The sequence below is a fragment of the Patagioenas fasciata genome, chromosome 5 (assembly GCF_037038585.1).
Source record: "Patagioenas fasciata isolate bPatFas1 chromosome 5, bPatFas1.hap1, whole genome shotgun sequence".
Lineage (NCBI taxonomy): Eukaryota > Metazoa > Chordata > Aves > Columbiformes > Columbidae > Patagioenas > Patagioenas fasciata.
The window spans coordinates 51,581,083-51,603,987 of record NC_092524.1 but is presented as its reverse complement, the minus strand read 5'-3'; the positions used below and the strand labels follow the sequence as shown (position 1 = coordinate 51,603,987).

General features: G+C 37.0%; 1 long non-coding RNA gene across 1 annotated transcript in view; it reads right to left on the bottom strand.

Moving 5' to 3' along the window:
• The window catches only part of LOC139828020 (uncharacterized), a 41,336-nt gene extending 19,469 nt beyond the window's left edge, over positions 1–21,867 (bottom strand). The window contains exons 1-2 of the long non-coding RNA XR_011739185.1: positions 21,810–21,867; positions 21,484–21,606 (exon numbers count right to left, since the gene is read on the bottom strand). This is a non-coding gene — a long non-coding RNA (uncharacterized lncRNA). The remainder of the gene's footprint in view (positions 1–21,483; positions 21,607–21,809) is intronic.
• Positions 21,868–22,905: the final 1,038 nt, after the last annotated feature.

The following is a 22,905-nucleotide window of genomic DNA, read 5'->3' as shown; positions in this document are numbered from 1 at the left end:
AGGAAAAAAAATAACAATGTGAAGTCTTTACATGTGTCTGATTCACTAAAAAATGCATAAGGACAAGGATGAGAACCTCACTTGGAGAAAATGTATTCATTCAATGCAGAAATCAGACACAGGTGATTGCAAACACCTCTCTTTTAAGCACGAAGGTCATAATCTTCTAAATGAATCCTTGGTGCTGTTTCCTCAGAAAGTGAACATCTGTCACTTGTTATCTGTGCAGTACCCCCTCAGAGACAGCAGTTATGCTCTGGGTCAGCTGCACTCCCTGCAGCATCCCATATTCCTGATTCCCACTGCTAGACTACAGTGTAGCTCCCTCCTTTCCAGGCACTCAGGTTTCTTTTCATGGGAAATCAGGGCAAATGAGGAGATTGGGAACATCCGTGTTTCCTCCCATTATCTAGTTGGGACACAGCTAAGAGGCACATCTGGGTACCAGAACCACAAAGGAAACAGCCACAATATTGACACAGCTGTAATTGTTGATGTAGGAAGTAACATAAACATATTCTAATATCTTCAGAAGTCTGATTTAAATGCCGGGAGACAAGGTTATAAAAATATAATTTATCTCATAAAGGAAAACTGGAACTCCAGAGGCTCAGGATATGAGAATGAAACATAAAGACTTTCATCATTCTGCTCTCAAAACTATGTTTATTGAAAAAATGAACCATCTCACCAACTGATGGTTGTGGGGTGACCTCAGGCCAGACCCAGGTAGAAGCACAAGAACATCTTCTAGCCTTCTCACAGTTCAAAAGCCAGGGTAGTCTCAAGAGAGTTCAAGGACAGAGAAAGGCATTAAAAATAAGATATATTTCTGATGATATTCCCCCAGACCAATGCTGAGCTATCTTTGGAGGGCAGTGCAGGGAAACTTGTACGGCTACAACTGCTATATTTTGTAGATAAAAACATAGGACCAACTGCCTGACATTTTTCAGTAGTGCTAGAATCACAATGTTTATTACAATTAACATTAACATCCCCAAATAGTTTCATAATATATTTGTCAAATAGATGAAGAACAATGTCTGCAATTTATTAATAACATTTTTACATGATGCCTCAATTCAAAAAATCATTCTAGTTTAAGTTGGTGTCATCAACAGTGATTGGTGTACTTCGTTGATTGATCACTTACTAAAATGAATCCATCTCTAATGAATTTTAAATTATCTTTAGACAGACTCAGAAAGTCAACAACAAGACAGAAATTGTCAAGAGACAAGAAGCTTCTGACTGCCTTCTTAAAATATAGATGCTGGTTCCTGCCTGTAGACTTTTGTTTACTGTTGACCTAATATTACAGTTACAAGAAGTAGATGAAAAGGAGACTGTAAGAAAATGAAAAGCTTTGTAAAATGGGAATAAGTGGAAGAAACTTTATTGTAATATGATAATGTGTAGCACATGCTACAGAAATGACTGTGAGGAGAGATGGCCTAGACAAGTATGTTCAGCAACTGCTTATCAGAGAAAGAGACAGTTCAGCTCATGTCTAAGATCACCAACACATCTCATAATTCCACTCTCTTCAGAATCATACATTAAGCAAAGGTATCTCTGACAAGACATCAGGCATCTCCCAATGATACCACCAGTGCAGTATGGAAAAACCCCTGGATTTCTGTCTTTCCTCCTTCTTTCTTTCAGATCTGGCAGTGTTGCATCCAACAGCTTGTAGTGGTCTCAGGAATGCAAGTAAACCAAGTGAAAGAAAACTACCCAGTCAAATTACTTTTCATCTTACACAGCCTCACTAATTTCTCTTGCAACTTGCATTTAAGCTTTTTGCCCCCATTTTTAAGGTCTCTCATGGCTCTGCTGTAGTTTAATCTCGTATTACCTCCACAGTCTAACCAGGACTTCTCTGTTCTAAAACACTATTTTAATAAATATTTTAATCTCCTTTTTCACTTAATCTCACAACCTTTCTTTCATCTGTGAACCAGCTTAATCATCACCACTGCTCTCTCCCTTGGACCATCACAAGGACATGGGTTTACGTGTGGTTATGGAAGACATGGGATAAGTCGTTGCACATCCCCTTGTCCTTAGTCCATTAGCACACCACTAGTATGCACTAACTAATCTCAGTAGAGACCACTTTCACTGTGAGCTGAGCTTGTCTTAGCCAGAGCTGCCTTTTGGGTTAAAAATTGACACAATTGTTCAGACAACAGTGCCTACTGACTGAAACAGGCTGATCACTTTTCCAAAAGTATACTTATGCTTTTCAGTATAAACATTAAGTTTAATGTAATATCTGCTTTTTAATTTTGGATTTATAAGGAGACTTTGTCGTTTATATTTCAACCACTCTGAATGTCATATTTTAATGAACACTATTGGTGCACAATGGAGGCTATTTCAGACTACAGTCTAAGCTAAACCAAAATATGACAGGACTGATGAATGTCTTTCAAATATTCATTGAAATGCAAAAGAGGCAAGGAAATATTTCCCTGTCCTTAGAGGAATTCACACCCAAGTGCTGAGGAATAATTATCTTTCACCTTAGAAGTATAACTGATGAAAATGGAGGAAAAAAAATAGTCTGTGATGGTAAGAGGGACACAAAGTTAACTACTGAAAAGCTACTACATTGCAGCTGTAATTTAAGATGCCAGTAATCAATGGTGACACATGAAAGAACTATCTCTGCCAAGAAAATTCAACTGTATTCTCTGTCTTGGCTAATATTCATCCTTTTATCTTTTAATAGAATTAATTCCTAGACAGGACATTAAAAAGAGGCTGATGGAACATCCTTTTCCCCCAGAAAAGAGAAAGAAAAATTTGCCAACTGAAATATAAGGAAAACATATTTTTTTCTTTAATGAGGCACATTTTCCTTTGAACATCTAAGTAACAGAAACATTTATTTTACATATGGGTAATCTCAAAGAGGTTTAGCATCTTGGTATTGAAAAAGGCCTATGTGTCAAGGCAAGAAGTAGTATGTAACAAACAGTACATGTGTTAGAGATATCTTAAGGAGTAGGGGTGAGGGTCTAGGCAAATAACTAAGGCAAAAGTCCACAGGTTAATTAATCAGAACTGTGTCTTTGAGCAAATCTCCATAGCTGGAATTTAGAAGCAGTTTGTTTGTTTGTTTTGTGGGTTGGTCATGTGTGCATTTGTCATTTTTAACTTGTAGAATGAAAGTAGGCTGAACATCATCTGCATGTGCAGAAAGCCAGACTAAAGAGTAAAGTTACTGTTGCAACATGGTCAGCCTACATGTGGAACCCAGGGCTCTGACACATAACCCAGCTGCTCTCAAGGTCACATGTGGCAAAAGAAGAGGTGACAACACTTTAGTTTTTGGTGTATGCAGGTTATCATCACTAGTATGGCCAAAACCTGCATTCTAAGGCAGGGGCTTCATGAATAATCAACGAGGGAGCTGTGAATAAACAGATGGATTGTAGCTACTGAGTTCCCTCTGGGCAGGCATAACACAGTTAGCAGTTATGTATAACAAGTATCATATAATACAAGAGTTCAACGCTACAGGCACATCATAAAAGAAGTGAATAAAGCCAAGGGCAGCTCTGTACAGATTAGTGTATAAAAAAGAAAGGTGGCTTAGAAATGTCAAAGCCAGATGTGAATTTGTTTAACTGTGCATACTTTAAGAAAACAATGCACTACATATAAAAAAGGAGAGAAATCCCCCCACAGTAAAGAAGCCTGAAAATACATTGTATTAAGTGCTATAAATATATAAAGGAAGTGGAAATGACTAGTTTTCTGCAAGGATAGCAGGTATCAAAGTGGCTGATACATATTTATTTGACATGTTTTTCAAATTAAGAGCCAAGTGAAAAAGCAGTGGTGACACCTTTCATTCATTTTATCTTCCTCAGTGAATATATGTGTTCTGTTCCATTCATTTACGTAAATACAGAGAATTTTTTCACATACTTTTAAGGGCCATGTGAAGAACTTGGCCTTTGTAGTGAGACCAGCCAGATAGGACACACGCTTTTGTCTTCATTTTAATAGTCTTCCCCTGTGACTTTTAACAGGTCACTTAATGTGGGGTCTCGTTTTAGCCATCAAAAGCTAGGCTGAATGGTTGTTCAAACTCTCTCTGGTAGATATTAGACAACAAGAGGCACTTGCAGAGGGTAATTCACCCTATGCATGTTAAGGTTATTATTTCAGGTAATATCTTCTTCAGATCCCACCCTCGCTCCAGATGCTCTCTGAATATTTACACAGGAGTTGGCATTGCATGTTTATTTGAAGACCTGTGAAAGAAGAATAATAACAAGAACACAATGATAACAATAATGAAATTATTTCTTGCCACATTGTGTACCTAGATTGCCAATTTTCTATAAGTTAAGGTTATGTCTCAATTTACATAGTATAGTAAGGCCCAGTGTGGATTGAAACAACTATTGCTGTAATACAAATAATGGTGTCATCATTTTGGTCCCACAGTAGTCTGGATAGTCCTAGCCATTTCAATAAACTAACTAATCAGCTTTTTTATTAACGTTGTGTGATCAACAGGAGAAATACGTAAGCAGAGGGACCCCTTGATTCCAGGATCTGAAAGTTCATCACAGAATTGATTTACTCTTCACATTTTCAGCTGAAGTGGATGGAGAATATATTAGGTCAAATCAGACTGGATGCTGAAGAACAGTCAAGTCTTGAGAGGAAGACAGAAGCGACACAAGGAAATATATTAGCCAGTATTTCAGGAATAATAAGGTAACACAAATTTACCCAAATTAAAAAAAAATAAATTCTATGTATACAATAATTATGTAAGGTGGACATTAGCTCAGATACTGGGTTAGCACCAAGCTTTAAAGGAAAGCACTATAGAATTTTTGATTATTTGAACTGATTAAGGGCTGAAGTTTAGAAATGATGGGTACATGGATTACCTCTTGAGAGAATGACATTACTGGATGCAGAGAGCTGATAAAGAATTGGCTTTTCTAGTTATAGGCAATTAAATTTTTTAAAAATGCTGTAAGAAAAAGTTATGAACTATATCCACTAGTGAGCAATATTTTCTGTGACATGATTTTATTCATCATAACTCTTCTAATACAGTAGTGACCTGGTCCAATTTTATGAAATACAAAATACCTCCCACGATACAAGGCACTCTGTAGTCATTATGTACTTCACGAGTAGTATGGAATAATTTTCACCTTGTAATATCCCAACATTATGACGCTATTGTATCACAAACAGGACAGTACAATGTCTCAAATGTAACCTCTTTACACATTGGAGTAAGGGGTAATGAGATAAATTTTTGTAAAATGAGTCAGGAAAATAAGAATAAAGAATAAGAATAAGAACAAAGAGGAAATCCAGAGTTATATAAAAGCCTATCTGCTAAAAAAAAAAAAACCCAAACAAACAACCGAAAAAACAAACAACAACAACAACTACAAAAACTTGTACAATTAAAACTGTGAATCCACAGTTAATGTTATTAATTATCTCTAACTTTGGTTGTGGTTTTAATTTCCAATTTCTTCATTGGCATTGAAAATATATATAATACTAGCTAGAAAGTATCTTCTAGAAAGCAGATACATAAAGTGTTATCCTTGTATCCTTGTAGGGGGCTCAAGAATGTTATCAGTAATAAGTGCTTAAATGTGCCTTAAAGTGCCTTAATGTGCTCAGCTCACCCAGTCTTGTTTTCTAGCACTACTGCTGGCTTGAGTGCTCCAGCCCCCTCATGCCATAAGCATAAGGACAAGGAAGAATGTTTGTCCTTCCTGAATGGAGGCCAAATATGAAAGCTGCTTTTATCTTTCCCTCTGCTTTCCTTCATCTGTTTTTAGAAAGTTAGGCAAATATAGATTTTTGGTAAACTGTAGATTTAAAGCAATGACATAATGCATGTCATCTTCATTACTGAAAAAAATAGGGGAGAATGTAGATAAAATGTAAAATTATCTGCGTCAGAAGCTATTGTGAGCAGAAGAGACCATAATCATCCTAAACCAAACAAAGAACTTCAGCAAAGAAATTACAGCTGAGTTTAACAAAAGGGAAGAATAAACAAGCAGAGAAGAACCAGGAAAGTGTCCATAAATGGATCTTTTGAACAAGTTAATAATTAATCTTTTATCTTTAAACACAGAGTTCTTTTATTTATTGGAAGAGATGCTACCTGGGAGATAATGTGATGATAAGAAAAATCCAAATGTTTCCAGCAGATGGTTTAAATACTACCTGACATGTCCCTGCCTACTAGAAATCAATACAAAATGCTGCAGTAATTTTTTTTCGTTTTCAAGTTATTGCGTTGCTGTCTCTCCTCTCTCTTCACTCCATTTTCTCATACATTTTGAATAGTTTATGAATACAAGAACAACATTGAGGCCTCTGTAGAAAATGTAATTGCTGGTAAATGGCCTTACTGTTTCTATTAACAAGACATCTATCCACACTCATAGAAACACACCTGCATATTTTCACATGTGCACACAACTTGGTCTTCAACAGACATCATCTTTGTACTTTTTTGCTGTTTGCTTTCTCACATTTTTGTCAAAATTACGATCTCTGCACACAAAGCTGATTTGTTATTACTAAACTACTTTGAAAAATGGAGCAAAGACATTTTGGGGCTGGCTTCAGAGATCTTCCCAAACTTTGCATGCTTTAACATCCTTTAAATAGAGGCCACATGCTCAAACTGGTATACAGTTATGAGCCAGCTAACTGTCCTGAGTGACAGTTATCTGAGGTTTTTTTTTTACTCACCTCACATGCAGATTGAATAATTATTCTCTGTATTGTATGAAAGGGTTGTTTTTTCATAAACTGAGTGAATTCTCTATGAAAAAGGGAAAATTAAGTTGTTAGTTTAATTATCAGCACTTTTTTTCTTATCCTTTCCAGTTCTTGGCGTTGTGATAGTTTATGACTCATTTCATTAAGAGTTTACATATCATTTTCATGAGTTCTACATAGGAAATTCGGTCCTTAAAATTTGAAATTCACTCGTTGAAGTATAATAGTCACAGCCTTGTTACAGTAAGAGACACTGTACTGGACCCTTGTAAGACATGGTGTGTTAAACATGCAAACCACATGCCTAGTTACTTTCTGTTTTGAACATTACTTTAAAATACACTTTGATTTAAAATTCATTATCAGTTGCCATGCATATTAAATATTCCAAACTAAAAGCCCTCTGCTTGGTGTAGCTAAGGCACATGGCAGAGTCTTGCAAACCCCTGATCACAGAAAGTGGATATTCTTGAGCCAGCACTTACATTCATGTTGATACATCTGCTTTTACCACAGAAGACTTGCCATATTGAAGCCTAACATCTGGATTCAGAGTCATATTTACCCCTAAATATAGCTGATATGATACAGAACACTATATGAGACAGTCCTTTCCACAGCTGAGCCTGTTGCTCTGGGAGCCCTGGCATGGGTACACGATCCCCAATGCACACAGTGGGGACATCTGGATTTGTGCCTCTGCTGTGACAGGCCTTGGTATCGCCCCAGGTACTGAGGAGGTCACCACCATCCATGGGAACCCTCGCGGTGCCGTGGTCTCCTCAGTCCAGCACTGCTGGAAGGGCAGCATGCTGTCTCTGTGCTTTCCCACCTACACCACCGCAGGTGAATTTAGCCCTAAATTCTGATGGAGGAGGGTAGGAATTAGCCTCTTACACTCATGAGTTTTAGAATGTGAATATTTGGTTAAGTTGTAAAAAGCTACCTTCTACAGGATTTATAGAACAGTGGCAAAGTAAACAGACTATCCATTACAGGCTAGCTGTTCCTGTGTCTGCACCAGATGTGTTAATCTCACAGCTTTCAGGGACTAATGCATGACCATTAAAGCATTTCTGCACAAGTTCTGCTGACCACCTGTCATTTCTCTGTGCAGCTATTAATGGGAGTGACACTACAGTTCATGAGAAATAAAATTAAAAGACAGTCAGGAAATTAATGCTTCAGCACTTCGTTATAGAAACAAAGGGTAACAGTCTATGCATTCTTTTAATTAGTTATGCGCCTGGATCTATTTCACCTCTCAAAACAGTATGTGATGCCGATGATATCTTTACTCACATCTATCCACAGCACAGAAATGTCCTGATATTCCTGAGGAAAAAATGATGAACAGCGTGAGAAATATTTAATGGCTGACTGTAAGAAGTAGAAATCCTCCAAAGGTTCAGAGAGCAGATAATGTGTTGGATTTACTAGGTATCTAACAGAGCAGCATATTCACTACCTGAGCAGAAGAGGTCATTAAAACATTAAAAATGCCTTCACTGGAAGTTAGGGAGGGACCGATCAATGTAGCAAGGTTTCTGTGGAAGAGACAAAGCAACAATCAGAAATAAATGAGAAAGATTCCATGTGATGTGTTAAGATGTTTGGTGCCTGTTGGAAGATGAGGCTTCCTGACACCCGAGGCAGAAGGGCAGAGTGCAGGTCATAACCCTAAATTAGCCACGGTCAGCTGGTTAGCTTCAGTGAGGAGGCTAGGTTTGTCTAAAGTGTGATGGGATGGTTTCCTGAATTTGGTGTATCTGAGCGATAAGAAGGCTTGAAGGTAACGGGGACACTGATTATTTGAATATTTAATACCTGATTTTTCAATGTTATCTGTACTAGAATGAAAATTACAGTAATGTCGGAAGAGATACAAACAGAGAACTTTCAGAAAGAGTTTGGTTTAGTTCCTTCTCCCAAGAAAAAAATACACTGGTGGCTAAGAATAACCTTTTTATAGAGAACCGGACATTAAGTTCTGAATGCAAATTAAGACAGGTCACTGAGCTACTTCATTCTAAAAGAGAACAATGTGCCACTGCCTGCTCCATTTAAATATATGAGGAGAGAGATATGAATTGGACATAGCATTATAATACGATTTAGGGAAGATTACAGAATGTACAAGGAACTTAGATTACATTAGGTTTCTGCAACTTCACTTTGCAGCTAATGACTTTCCTTATTACAACCATCAGGATGATTATACTGATATCAAATCATTTAGCCATGGTGAGCTTCTCCTAGTATGGACAGGAACAGAAGTTGTGCAAGTTTCTGTTTGTGGCAATTTTCTTCCACCCTAAAAGCTCACAGATGTTTTTTAAAGATATTACGTTGTTTCTAGCACATGTTTTTGACTGATCATAAGCAGAATTTTACAGTTAGAATTTTCTGTTTATATAACAGAAGATGTTTTTACCAGCCCTATCTTCATCACCAGCACTGTCATGATCATTTTCCATCAGATCAGCTGCCTAAGGAAGAGCCATGATCAGGTGTGGAAAATGAGCTTCCTCCTGTGTGTCACAAGCATTTGAAAAGAAAGTCACTTATTTAAAGATAACTCTGAAAATTTCTCTTCAGGAGATGACAGGTGACATGTTGAAGAGAATATAAAAACAAAATTGCAACAAAGTATTGCATGATTCTGGAAGACTTCCAAGGGGATTCATGGAGGGATTTTTGTTATAGTTGTTGCTGCCAGGTAAATACATTTATTCTTACACAGAGTATCAGTTAACAAATTGTATCTCTCTCTATATATATATCAGCTGAAGCTTTCACATTTTTCACATTTACAAGAAGGTAGATGAGGGCTTCATAGATTCTTTTCATGTTGCTGATGCTCCAAGATCTATCTTCACCACATTCTTTTTTTTTTTTTTTTTTGCCTAACAGGTGTATTGCTGTAGCACTCTGTGGTTCCAGGCAGGTTTGAGCCCCCATTGTTAGTGGTAGTGTACAAATAAATGCTCTTTGATAGCTTACGGTTTAAGGCCCAGATACCGTAAGATCAGAAAGTCTTCTAGCGTTATAAGCTTGATATTTAAGGATGTGTCTTGCATTGTGTTTTCCGCTTGAATAGCCCAGAACTAGAGCAGTATGAGCAGAGATGAGGAATACTTGTGCATTTGCCATATGTTCATTTTTAGCCTTTACATACAATCAGGTGTTATGCTAAAGCACACATCCATCTCTGCAAGACTTTCCATGTTTTCTACCTACAGTATGAGGTCAACCCTTTCCACTGGTAGGACTGGTTCTTAAGAGACTCTGTGAGGCTCCAGCTGAGAAATGTGATCACCTCAACAGACATAACATTTGTTCTTGTGCCACAATACTTAAAATAATGAACCAAAAGAACAGGAATGTTTCAGAGGAAAAAAGTAGGGTTATCATCTCTCTTCTATAGATGGGGACATTAAACATACAAACTGAAGGTAACTGATGTAACTTTGTTTAACATAAATGGAAAGAACTCTGTAGTTTCTTCAGAACCTGTTGCCCAAATTCATATTGAAAGTAGATCCAAGGAAAGATCTTGGATTTCCTGCCTTCTTCACAAGCTGTCTTATCTTGATTCTATTTTTCATTTATAGTAGTCAGAAGTTCATATTGTATTCCCACTTATGTGTGAGTTTAAGTGAATAGGATAAAGGTCCAATATATGTAATCCAGTTGTGCGATCATGTGTAAGATTTATTTTTGTAACTTAGAGTGGAGTGATTACTGCATTAGTTTCCTTAGACACTTTTTTAATGAGTATCATGTATGCAGAATTTTGGCATCTGATTTGTTTTAGGAAAATCTCAGATATTTCTGAAACTGTTCTTTGGAGATAGTGTATGTAAGTGTGTTTGCAGTAAGTAGACAAAGGTTATGTAGTTATTTTGTTCTTTCCAAGCATTTTTTATCTTTTTCTTCTCCATATTCTTTAAATATTTTTCCCATACAGAGAGCTTTGGGAACATACCCCCTTCCTTGCAGTGCTAATTAAGTGCACTCATTCATTGTAACAGCAGTAGCAAACAAAGATGAAAAAGCTGAAATAAATAGTCTCCTGGCATAGAAACTAAAATGTCGCTATGCTTAAAAATAACTGTTCTTCTGCTGTCCTCCTGTTCTTTCTCAGTTTTAGAACTTAAATCTACTTTCTGAAAGAAATACAATTCTATCAATACTGCAATCTAGACAGCATGTAGAGCATTAACAGCGTTGTGCCGTATATGCTAATGTTAAATTTGAATTTGCAAAACCTTTTTCTTGAGCTAATAATTAGATTAAAATTACAGTTGCAAAGACCCTCTTTTTACCTATTAATACATGAAATTTAATTTTTCTGCTTGAAATCCATCAGTTCCAGGACATGGTCCTTATATACCTTTTGACAGTAAACTTAAAGACATGGAAAATTGCCGTAACTTTACTTCTTGCTACTTGAAAGACTGTTATAATTCATGGAACATGCAGTTTTGCAATCCCTTTATGGTGAGCTACATGGCTAATGGGTTATTGTTTCAGGGACTAGGAATGGTTAGAAAAAATACTACTCCCTGATCTCCATTTTATGTGCCAATGGAGACAGGGAAGAAATTTATTCTGAAATAACCAGACTTCCTTTTCTTCCTATTTCCATATAAACTACTTGGTTTAATATTAGAAAAAAAAAAAGCATGCTGAGGGAAAAATCTTATCATTTGCAAACCATTACTCCCTCAAGACCGTATCTTCTACCAGAGACAGTATTTTAGGTAAGTTTGGGGAGTTTTCATCTGCTTATAAACCAGTATGAAGTTAATAGCTTTGAGAATGCCCAGCAGATGACAGATACCGTGGAAGTCCACCATAACTCTCTAGATTATTCTGTAATGTCTCTTAAGGCATTGATCTGGTATTTTAAAGTCGGATTTGTCTTTCACCAGTTCCGTTAATACAGAACAATTCTTAGTTCATTGTCTTTTCCTCCAGACATGCAGATATTCTAGAGGATTCTGTCTACTTCTTTGCTTACCTAGCATTCTCCTAGGTGCTATGTTCTTCTAGGTGATGGGTAAACCATATCAATGTTGTGTTTGATCTTCCATGGAGATTATTTGCTGGTTTTCCTGAGGAACTTTATGCCACGAAGCAGTTAATGCCATCTGCAGTTAAATGCTTCTCCCTAGTCTATGTGAAAGTGCATTGAAAAAATAATGTGCATTGATGTAGATGTCAAAGTTTTCAAATTTGTTCTTCAAAACTATATAAAAAGTATTCAACTTTACTGGTACCTGCCCTTTCCAGAGATCGTTGCAGCAGTCAGTGAAAAAAAAAGTCATCTTGACTAGAATCTGAGTAGCATTGGTAACTCCTACAGGTACATAAAATACTCCAAGGGATACTCCAGCACTGGTTTTCTTGCAATGACAGTCTCACCAAATGACAGAACATAGTTTAGCTCTACAGTCAGCTCTACCCAAGTACTGAATAAATAACCAAGGTCTTTCCTACTGAAGAATTGAACAGTAAATAAAAAAAAAAAAAAAGTTTTCTAAAACTTACTAGTTTGCCTTAAAAAAATGTTTTGTTTTGTTTTTTTTTTTTTCTAAAGGACAAAAAATACCCTGATTTACATCAGATATCTTGGAAATAGCAATGGCTTATGGTATATCTCCAGCTGAAAATATGCTAGGGAAGGACTAAGAAAAATTATATATGTCATGTAAATATACGATATGATATATATTTAAATCATGTAAATAATAATAATAATGAAAAAATACAGAAATGTGGAATTTGACTAGGACAATATGGAATGCAAATGCTTACACATTCTAGAAATCTACATGTGGGTTTTGTATAAGTTCCAAAAGACAGTGTCATTCAATGGACAACCTGTGTTTGAAAGACAATCAGTGACTGCTACAAAAGATGGTGGCCTTATGGGTTATCAACCCTATTCTCTGCTGCCTCTTTTTCCCAGTCTTTTTCATATACTGGCCAACTGCTGTACTGACTGAGGCCTGTCCTGTTCAAGTTACAAAATATAATTCCTAGGGCTGGTTAACATCTGACGTGGCACGACATTATTCTGTAGACCTTTGAATTTCATTTGCATAGATTTATCCATGAAGCCTTTCAAAATACTTTTTGTTGTTTTCTATAGCATTTTATTTTTAAAGTATTATTTTTAGATTTCCTAGATTTCTAAAACCCGAAGTCTAAACATGAATTGAAATGTTAAAAATAGTAACAAAGAAAAGGGAGACAAAAATTCAAACTAAATGTCTGAAAATCAGCTCTCTAGGTAGTTGTGATTGTGTATATTTGACCCAGCGAACCTGAATGAATGAACACACTGCAATTTGAGACTTGTAAAACACTATTTAGAATAAAAAATATACGACTGTTTCAGTTTCCAAAAGCCCTATTTTCAAAGAGTAACAGTACAATTGCCACTCAGCTCTGGACTATCATTCACTCACTTAGTAATTTGCATTATTAAGATAGCTCAAGGCAGTTCGCATCAGTGTTATTCCTGTGGAATTAGGTTTGAGATGAACGTTAGCTAGAAATTTAGAGTTAACAAACAGTGCAAGGCAACCTTTCACTCAGTGGTGATGTTTATCTAGGACAAGTACTGTTAGACTGATTTGCTATTGACGTCTGAACAAAAGCAGGTCAGGGTCACAAAACATGTCCAGCTAGATAGTGTCCATTAGTTCTGTGTTCTTTTATTCAGAGGGAACTGTCAAAGGGCTTAGGCAGAAATAAAGGAGCAGAAAGATGAAGCACGTATGCTAATATCAGATTTTGAAAAAAGAAAAAAAAAAGGCCCTGGTCCCATAAGTAGCTCAGAATACATAGATTTTTGCTTTTATGCAAACGCCTACTTAAGTTAGTGAGTTAGCCTGGGGAGCCTTCCTCCCAGGATCAGGGCCAGAATGAACTTCTGGTGAGAACAGCTGGTATGACTACAAGGATGTAGAAGGCAGAAAACAGAAGAATCATTTATGCTAATTTATTGTATGGAAAATACAGACAAATCTTTTGACTACAATTAATACTACCGGCATGTCAGCAATAACATCTTTTCAGTTGCATCCAGACTTGTTATTTAAAAAGGAGAAAAAAGAAATTGAGTGATGTCTGGTGACAGCATAGAGTATTTATAAGCATGAATCAGATGGCGGAGGGTGAGGAGAATGTTACTTGTGCAGTGCAGGGAAGGATGCTCTTGAGGCTAGATGTATGCAGATTTGTTTGTGGGTTTTACTAAATTCTTCCAGATTCACAGCACATTTCTAGAACTGTTTTGGTGCAGCTGAGAATCTTCTGTGCTGTTGTTACCTGTTTTTCGTCGTAGTAGAGATTAATTGGTTTGGCAAGGCCACAACACTCTGTCAAAGGAGGATGGCTATGCTGTGTGACTCTCTTCTATCCAGCTCTGAGAACAAGTACTGCTTATGCTTTTCCCTCAGTAGTCATACCTTTATAATGTTGAATTTGCAGATGCACATAGGTTGTATTTTGGATACAAAGTGACCACTGTCAGATGTAGCTTCAAACACTAGCACCAACAGTTAAGTCACACCTTTTCCCCTGCTTCGAGCCAAAATCAGGTACATTCTCTTTTCAAATGCTCCTCTTTTTTGTACTGCTTAAGAGCACCATCTGTGCAATGTAGCCCAACCAAACAGGAACACCACAAAGCCATGACTACACTCACACCTACGCCTGGTTCCCTGAGAGCAGGCGTTTCTTCTCACAATACCATTTTATCACAGTACCTAAAAATAGCTGGTTAAGGTCAAATTCCCATTATGCTAGCTTCTATGGAGACAAGCTCCTGCCCCAGTGAACTCATGGTGTGCGTGACAGGGAAATCAGGCAAACATTGGGACAAAGGTAGGAATTACAGCCTGCTGCAGCAGCACAGGCAAGCTCCCCATCTGCAGCTGAGAAAGAGCAAGACCAGAGGAGGCAGAGATACACCAAAGTTGAACAGACTGTAATGTTATCCTCAGTAGATTTGTTCCAACTATGAGAAATGCCTGAGGGGCTCTTTCTTGTTAGAAGCTTTGGCAATGTTTGCATTTACTGCCTACACTTCAGCAGAGTCTGGTTTGAATGCTGCTTCTTTGGCACAGTTCAGCCCTCTTAGCTGTGGGTTTCCATCTCTGGCCACAGGGAAATAAGAGGGAGAGGAGGAAAGGTGTGGGAGAAATTTCTGGGCTCTGTCTCATTCTGTCTTCTCCTAGCAGCAGATCAAGGGGCCATTGGCAGATAGATACAGTCAGGCTGTTTTCATCATGGAGCATGGTGTTTGAGTAGGGGAAATTGAAGCAGATGAGTGAGCACTTTGTTTTCCAGCACCAACTCTGCTATATGTGTGCACATGAGACATGAGTGAGGAGAATGAGGGTGCGATGGAGCCTTTTTGCTTTACTGGTTTCCAGTGAGGGAAAAGACAGTCAGGCAGGCTCAGTACAATGCATCCTCATCCACTCAGATTCCTTAACATGCTCTTATTACAGAAGGCTTTTCTTCACCACTTACCATGATTTCTCAGTATTCTGTCTATTTGGGTGGCATAAATACTGCACGTGGAAATTGGGAGAATTTATTTCTAAAACCTGAAATAGTTACACATGCTGAAAGCATGAACAGTTATGGCTCTGCCCTCGAACTGGGGTTCCTGGATAAGAAAAGTTTGTTGCTGCAAACAAAAAAAGATTGGGGGCCTAATGTGTGTTAGCCCTGTCTGAAGAAAGGAGAGGCACGAGGGAGACAGAAAAGGTGAGGGCATGCTCTGGGTCCAGGTCTGAACTGCTCCAATGTGAAGGTTCAAAATATCTCCTGTGCTTCTCAAAGACTGTGGAATTTGCACACCTGGTGGCCAGTGAAAACCTCAAAGTAAGAGGTAGATGAAAATGTGTATGAATGGAGAATGTCAAGAAAGTTAACTGAAAACTCAGCAACCTTAACAAAGATTTGCTGAAGAAATGCGCAAACCCTGACATACCACTGGTTTGTTAATCCTCAATAATTCTTCTGTGGGAAATTTAACAAGGATTTTTCATTGTGGGTCTACGTGGTATTGCAATTTGTGATCGGATAGGTTTCTTTTCACAGGACCTAAATGACAATGAATATACTGCTATTTAATGACAACAGCCCCACAGGGGGATAATTTTCATTTTAAAATAAAAGAGGGTGCATAATTCCTTGCAGGAGAAGACAAGAGAAAATGCCATTCAGATCTTTTTGTTGAGTTTATTCACACAGAACCTCTTTGTTTAAGCTTAAGACATTACCATTCAAAGATTTAGTTTATACAGTGTACATGCATCAGGACAGGAGCAACATTTGTAGTTAGATGGTGGGCAGATGAAAGGTAGTGGTATTTGCTGAAACTCCCAGGATACTGGGCTTATTTATTTTAAATGAAAGAAGACAAAGAAATGTACAAGCAGAAAACCATGGCAAAAGGAACAGTTTCTCATAAAACACCGTCAAGTACTTTTCTAGAAACACTAATCACTGCACTAGAGTCACAAATTCTGGAACAGGTTATGTAGCTCAGTGGAGTACAATTTCAAGATGCTTATGACTAATTATTTGAAAACATATAATACTTGTCACACTACAGAAATTACTTGGATTGTCAAAGACCTTAGGAAGGCCAGTGGCGGTCAGGAATAGTCTAAAGTTAAATCAGCAGCCTAGTATCATGCCTCCCAGGCTTTTGGTCCAAATATGAAATGATGCTTTTTCTCAGATGTACTTTCTGTTTACTTTTTCAGTGTATATCTGCAGCCAAAATAACCAGGATACTGGCTTCTTACTTAGAAAGAAAATACTTTTCCAAAATATATGATGTCTTACAAGACCTAGCTGCTTTCTAAGACCCTATCTTACCTTCTGAATCCAAGTTAAGCATGGAATCAAAGTGAGCTCCTCTAACAGACTCTGGGTAGGACTTGTTTGGCAGTTATTTAAATTGATTTTCAGGTGGCAGAAATAATTGGTTGTGTATAAAGTCCATGATGTCCCATCTGAAAGGCTTGGCTGCAAGAAATGTATTTATTTAAAGGTTTTCTCATCTCTAATACATTAACAAGGAATAGAGGGGAAAAATATGTTAAAATTATTAATAAGTGAGTTTGGTTGTCATAGGAACCAATTGTCTCAGGTGCTCTGTTCCAGCTATTAACCCCTAGTCCATATTTATTATTCAAGGTAAATAATTGACTCGAAAAAGGAAAATTAGTTGTCACAAAAATGACAAGCCACTGTGCTAATTTTGAGTCATTTGCATGGCAGGAAAACAAATTAAGGAGGATGACTTTTCTTCAGTCCTGAAATGATTCACATTTGGGTTAGTGCCCTGTTATGCTCAGCTCTCAATATTAAAAGACATCAAAAAGAACTGTAAGGAGCAGATCTGTAATGAAATGCAGTATCCTGCATCTACCATGCTATGACTTTAATCTTTATCATATTTTTTAAGAGGTTCATCTAACTATTTAAGTTTATTGCAGTACATATCAGGTGGCAAAATCTGTAGGACAAGCTCAGATTACTGATAGTCTGATTTTTACCTCTTTTTGTATCAGCCACAATTTATTCAAGTTTGTAATCACGAGGTTGCCCCACGTATATTGACTGAACAGAATGAAGAGGATTGCTCAGTGGTCATTTTAAAATAGTTTGCACAAATGTTTCCTTGATGCAATAATATCTGTTTCCAAGGAATCTACGTATAAACATTTCTTTCTAAAATATCAGCAGCCCAAGACCAGAAAGCAACTTTTTGTTTGTTTGTTTGTTTAATAATTCAATTAACATTTATTAAAAAATATTATGTATTATCTCAGGGATGTACTATGTAAATTCTTCATTAGAAAATCTTGACTATTTGCTTTGTCTGTTTTTCCCAGTACTAATGTGTTGTAACACCCAATCCCACATCAGCAGTCACCAATTTCGTTACAGGCTTCCTCACTGAAGCATGCCTATTCAACTTGGCATGAGATTTATGTTTTGGATGACAGCTGCTACTGTGCTGATTTTTTTTTTTTCCTAAAATAATAATAATAATAAAAAGGAACTTATACATTTTCTTTTTTTTTGTCCCTAACACTTGACTAAAGGCAAGTATTTTACTTGCCAGTTTGAGTGATGTTTCACCAAACGCAAAATAGCCATAAAGTATACTTTTTTACCTAGGTTACCATAAATTAGGATAAAATGATCTGTGGCTTGAAATAGACAATTTTGGACTGATCAGTCAGAAGTTTCATTTTTTGACTTTAGTTTTTGCTAATGGACTGCTTTACAGGATCAAAAATAGGGCATGTTTATCTCATATTTAGAAATACTGAAAACTCTACGCAATGTTTATTTACAAAAAGTTGTCAAACTTTCCTCTGTGTATCTAGCGAGAAAATAAACAGCAAACAGAAATCTTGATCTACAGAAGTCCTGTGATGCACTTGAAGTCTTGGCATAAATGGTGATATAAGTAAAAGCTCTGGCTGGAGAAATGTGAAGAAGAATCTGGCACTTAGCCTTTGTTACCGTATTTCCTATTCTGCCTGGTCCTCTTTGGCTCTTCCCAGTTAATAATGTATTTATGTTGGATAACCCTTAATGTGAACTTGCTGTTTCTGAGGGAAAAAACAAAAATCACATCCCTAAAGCATGACCTCCTCTCTTTATTCTTTGCCTATTGCATATTATCACTTCTATTATCTAGTGGCACCCACCATTGGCATGGTAGACAGATTCATTTATCAGCTGTTGTACAGTATTCTTGGTAGTGCAGAGAGCCACTATGCTTTTCTGCCACAGAAGGTCCTTGTAGTAGTAATACTAGTGTCCTTACAATCTTTTTCAAATCATACATTACATCTGCTTGCAAATATTACAATTTTTCTATAGATGGCAGCAGACTTACACTGTAAGGCCAAACATAGACATGTCAATTATTTTCAATTACTCGTACATAACCATTTCATCTCTGTAAAGACAGTATGTAGGACAAAAGGGGTGTGGAGAAAAATGCAAGGGTGGATTAGGCCACGATTTTAGCAGCTGAGAAAAAAATTGAAAAACAACAAGAGAGAAAAAGATATGGAAGAAGGGAAATGTTCACACATTAATAAAAGTTTACTTTGCAGATGATAGTAATTTATTGTCTTTTTTTTTTTTTTTTTAATAAAGCTATCCTGAGGGAATTAACCTACATATTTGAATACTATATCTTTGCAGCTGGACTCCACCAAGTTTGCACAGAGCTCCACTACTGATATTCTGTATTGTTCTTTTCATTGCAACATGTTTAAGGAAAAGCTTTTCTTAATCCTGCCAGTAGGAAACCACTATGTGAATATCTATGACGGGATACCTTGTGCATACATCATAGAGCAAGTGGACACACTTCAAGGGACTGGTTAGCCTCTATATTAGGTTTCAGTGGCTGAAAACGATCATTGAATGTTCTATTGCCATGGTCTTATTATCTTCTGGTCCTTCCTAAGAATCATAAAGGAGATTAAATTCAATTTATTGAAAGGCAGGCCATTAAACCCTTGATATGTGCTCCATTGCGTGTATCAGATTTCACAGTGGAAATGGATTTCTTATGGGAGATAATAGAATATAATGAAGGTAAAAACAATTATAGAAACGATGGTCCAGTGATCATCAGCACCATCAATATTTGCATATTAGGCCCTAAGGACTTATTCATAGGACATCTGGTTTATTAGTGAACTTACATGAGCCAAAGAGAGCTTTGTTATGTATTTGTCAGTATTTTTTAAAAACCTGTATGAAAGAATAAAAGTACACCTTGAAATTTTTAGGCCTCCTGCACTTCAACCGAAACTGGTATCAGGTGTCTTATGGTGTGAAAATAACCAATGTACCATAAAATTATCTGAGACAAGCACAAGATACAGATTAAATGTTTGCCTTTTTCTTCTCAGGTAATTTATTGGCAATGAATTGACAGCAAAGATTTGGAAAACCTCAGTTTTCATTGGGTGTGTGTGCACACATAAGGGAAAAGTCAGGGCAAAATCAGTCTAATTTGTATTTTCAAAATCATTTTACTCTGGCAAAGAAGACTCACCATTTAAAATCTCAGTTATCTCAGTACTTATCACAGAATTTCTTCATGGTTCGCGTTGAGAAAGCCTAGCTTGCTGGTACAAGCACACCCATTGGTGTTGGGGTCAGTCAATGCTCTTGACTTGCTCTGTCATCTGTGATCTTGCTTTTACAAACAGGTCAGACCTGCTCAGCATGTAGCTATCTGAGTCCAGGGAACATGGACCAATAAAGTAAGAGTGCTTAGATGTGTACTACCCACTCGCTTCATAAGTGAGACACCTCGTGGGCATGCAGAAGTCAATCTCAATGTGCTGGGAGCCTTGACAATCATAGCCAAAAGCACTCCTACAGGCTGGGTGACAGCTGAGGGTCAGGACTCTGGGTTTGGGAAATTAAATTCCCAGTTTAGAATCCTCAATCTTTTTGTGTTTGTGATCCTGGATTACCGATTTGAAATTAGATTTGCTAGGACTGAGTCATTCATTTTGCTCTAAGTGAAGAATTCTTTTACCAGATTGAAATTTTTGATTTAGAAATCTTAGGTGTTTATCCGGTCTAGGTATAGGTTTGTATATACCCTAATATATATATTGCACTTAAACAATAACAACAGGAGACTCTGCAGAGACTATAAACCTGCCATTAAAGTCAGACACAGATATTTTTGTTCGTTTTTGAACAGATTTTCCTCTGAAATGTCATAACTAGAGCAGAAGATGTAAGGTGGCTTAGAGGTTAACCCAAAGAACTGAAGGTTGAAAGAAGGTAGCTCAGCTCAGCTAACAACATGCACAAGTCTTCATGGGCTGGTATCTCAACTCTTTACCCTCTGTTGTCCTTCTGTGTTGTTCGTTCTTAACTTGTCAGAAAAAGCAGGATGATATTCTTTCGATATCACTTTTTTCATCATTTTGTATGACATTTATCCTATTTGACCTACAGTGATAGGACAGATACACTTTTCAAATACTCCACTGAGAAGAAATTTTCCTTTTGAGAAATGTAAGAAATGTCATGGTCTGCAGAGATGAAGCTTCTTAAAGTAACACACTTTATTTCATTTTATGTCTGTTATGTAAGAAACAAATGAATTAAGATTTATCCAAAAGAATGAGTCCAAAACTTCTCCTCTACCCTGAGAAGTATCTCGGTTCAGTGGCTGGAATCCTTGGAGAAAGCCAGTGAATAAATCTTCATCATGGAGATGGTAATGGAATTTTAGTAGTTTAATATTTAGAAAACCTCAACCTTTATGACATAGGCATAAATGCCAGTACTAGCTAGAAGTGGTTCTGAGTAATCATTAACACCGGGAAAAGCTGTCTGTAGTCAGCAGGACATAGCTTCCTTAGATGAAGTTATGTGTTTACCATGTAACATATGTTTTGCAGACTTAACATATGTCTGCAAGATTGTGCCCTTTCCCTCCTGAGCGTTTTCTCTCTCCATTTCATTCCTCTCAGTGAATATTCAGAAAATGTAGAAGAATAAAAAAATAGGGATTAAAAGGTAGATACAACGAAGATACTAAAAACTTAGAATTTAGCTGCTGGGGCACCTTACCTTTAGACGTTTTGACCACAAGGTGCTGTGTAGAAGAATCACAAGTCTGGCATATGCATTTTCTTTACTGTAGTTGCGCACCTCAGATGCAGAAGGATGCTTCTCTGCTGAGATCCAAGAAGTCTATTAGAGATAGGAAAAATTCAGTTCAATTTTCTGCTCAGGCTAAAAAGGGTTATCTTATTATTCTCACTTCTAAACGAGCGTCTTCACTACCATACTAGGTTTCCAGCTGCCTTCTCCAAAAGCCCTTCACAAATTCCTAGTAATGGTGGGAGTGATTCTCTAGTTAGAGCTGTGGCACTGTGCCAGCAGATAGAAATGACCTTTTCTGCATCCATGTGGGAGATGTTGAAGAGGTCTGCAGAAGTTCCTGCTTCTTGCCAGTTCGATGTCAGCTCAGCCAGTTAATTCAAAGCATCAGTTCAAATGCGTAATCTACCACAACTGATTTTAAATGAAGTGGGTCAAGTTGAGCTCATACAAATTTGCTTACAACAAACTTTGTGGGGGGGTGACCTCTGGAAGACAGGGGGTATAAGAAATTAATGAGTGACTGTAAAGTTGTAAAGTTGTGCAGCTGTTTACTAAGTGAGCATCTGGTTTAAACCTTAATCTTCATCTCCTAATACAGGGAGGACTTCAGTCCATAAGCAGATTCAGCTTTCTTTCACTGCTGTGCTCCAATTAGACTGAAAAATATCACCTGCTATCCTTGAGGCAATCAGCTTCTTCTCACAAAATCTGATCATTCTAGTTGATTATTCCACTAAAGTCTCCTAAGAGAGCAAGATGATGGTGTTTAAAAAAGAAGCAGCTGAAAAAAAATCCCTCAGCATGAGGAAAAAAAACAACTTGGGAATAGAGGAGATAAAATGGAAGAGAATGCACAGTAATGTAACTGCTTGTAGGTAGAGTTTTATCAGGTGAGTGCTTTGGTAGGCATAGTTTTGCAATTAATACTATTCATGTATTATTAAAAACATGTTTGTTTTAGTGCTTTTATCAGTTTTTATAACAGTAAAATGAAGAGTACTTTACAGATAGCTATGCTTTAGCACATTAAATGACAATATGTTTTTCAATCACCTCTTCCTGTGAAATCTGCAGGATATTTTTCTTACATGGCTGACTTTACCACTGCAGAACAGCTAGTAGCATGTAAGGCAAAATCTTAAAAAAAGCTCTTCAGCTCCAAAGAAAAACAGAAGAAAGCACATTTCCAGGATCAGAAATATGGATTTTTTTTTTTTATATTTAGAGAGGGATTAAAATTAAAGGTGAATTCCTCATTTTCTCTTCTGTCGTGTTTTTACTTCAATTTCAATGCCATTTGTGAGAGAAGAAAATCTGTAGTAAAATAATCCAGAATTTTGGGAAAAGAAGAATTAAAAGAAGTGTTAATTTTGTTATGCAAAAAAT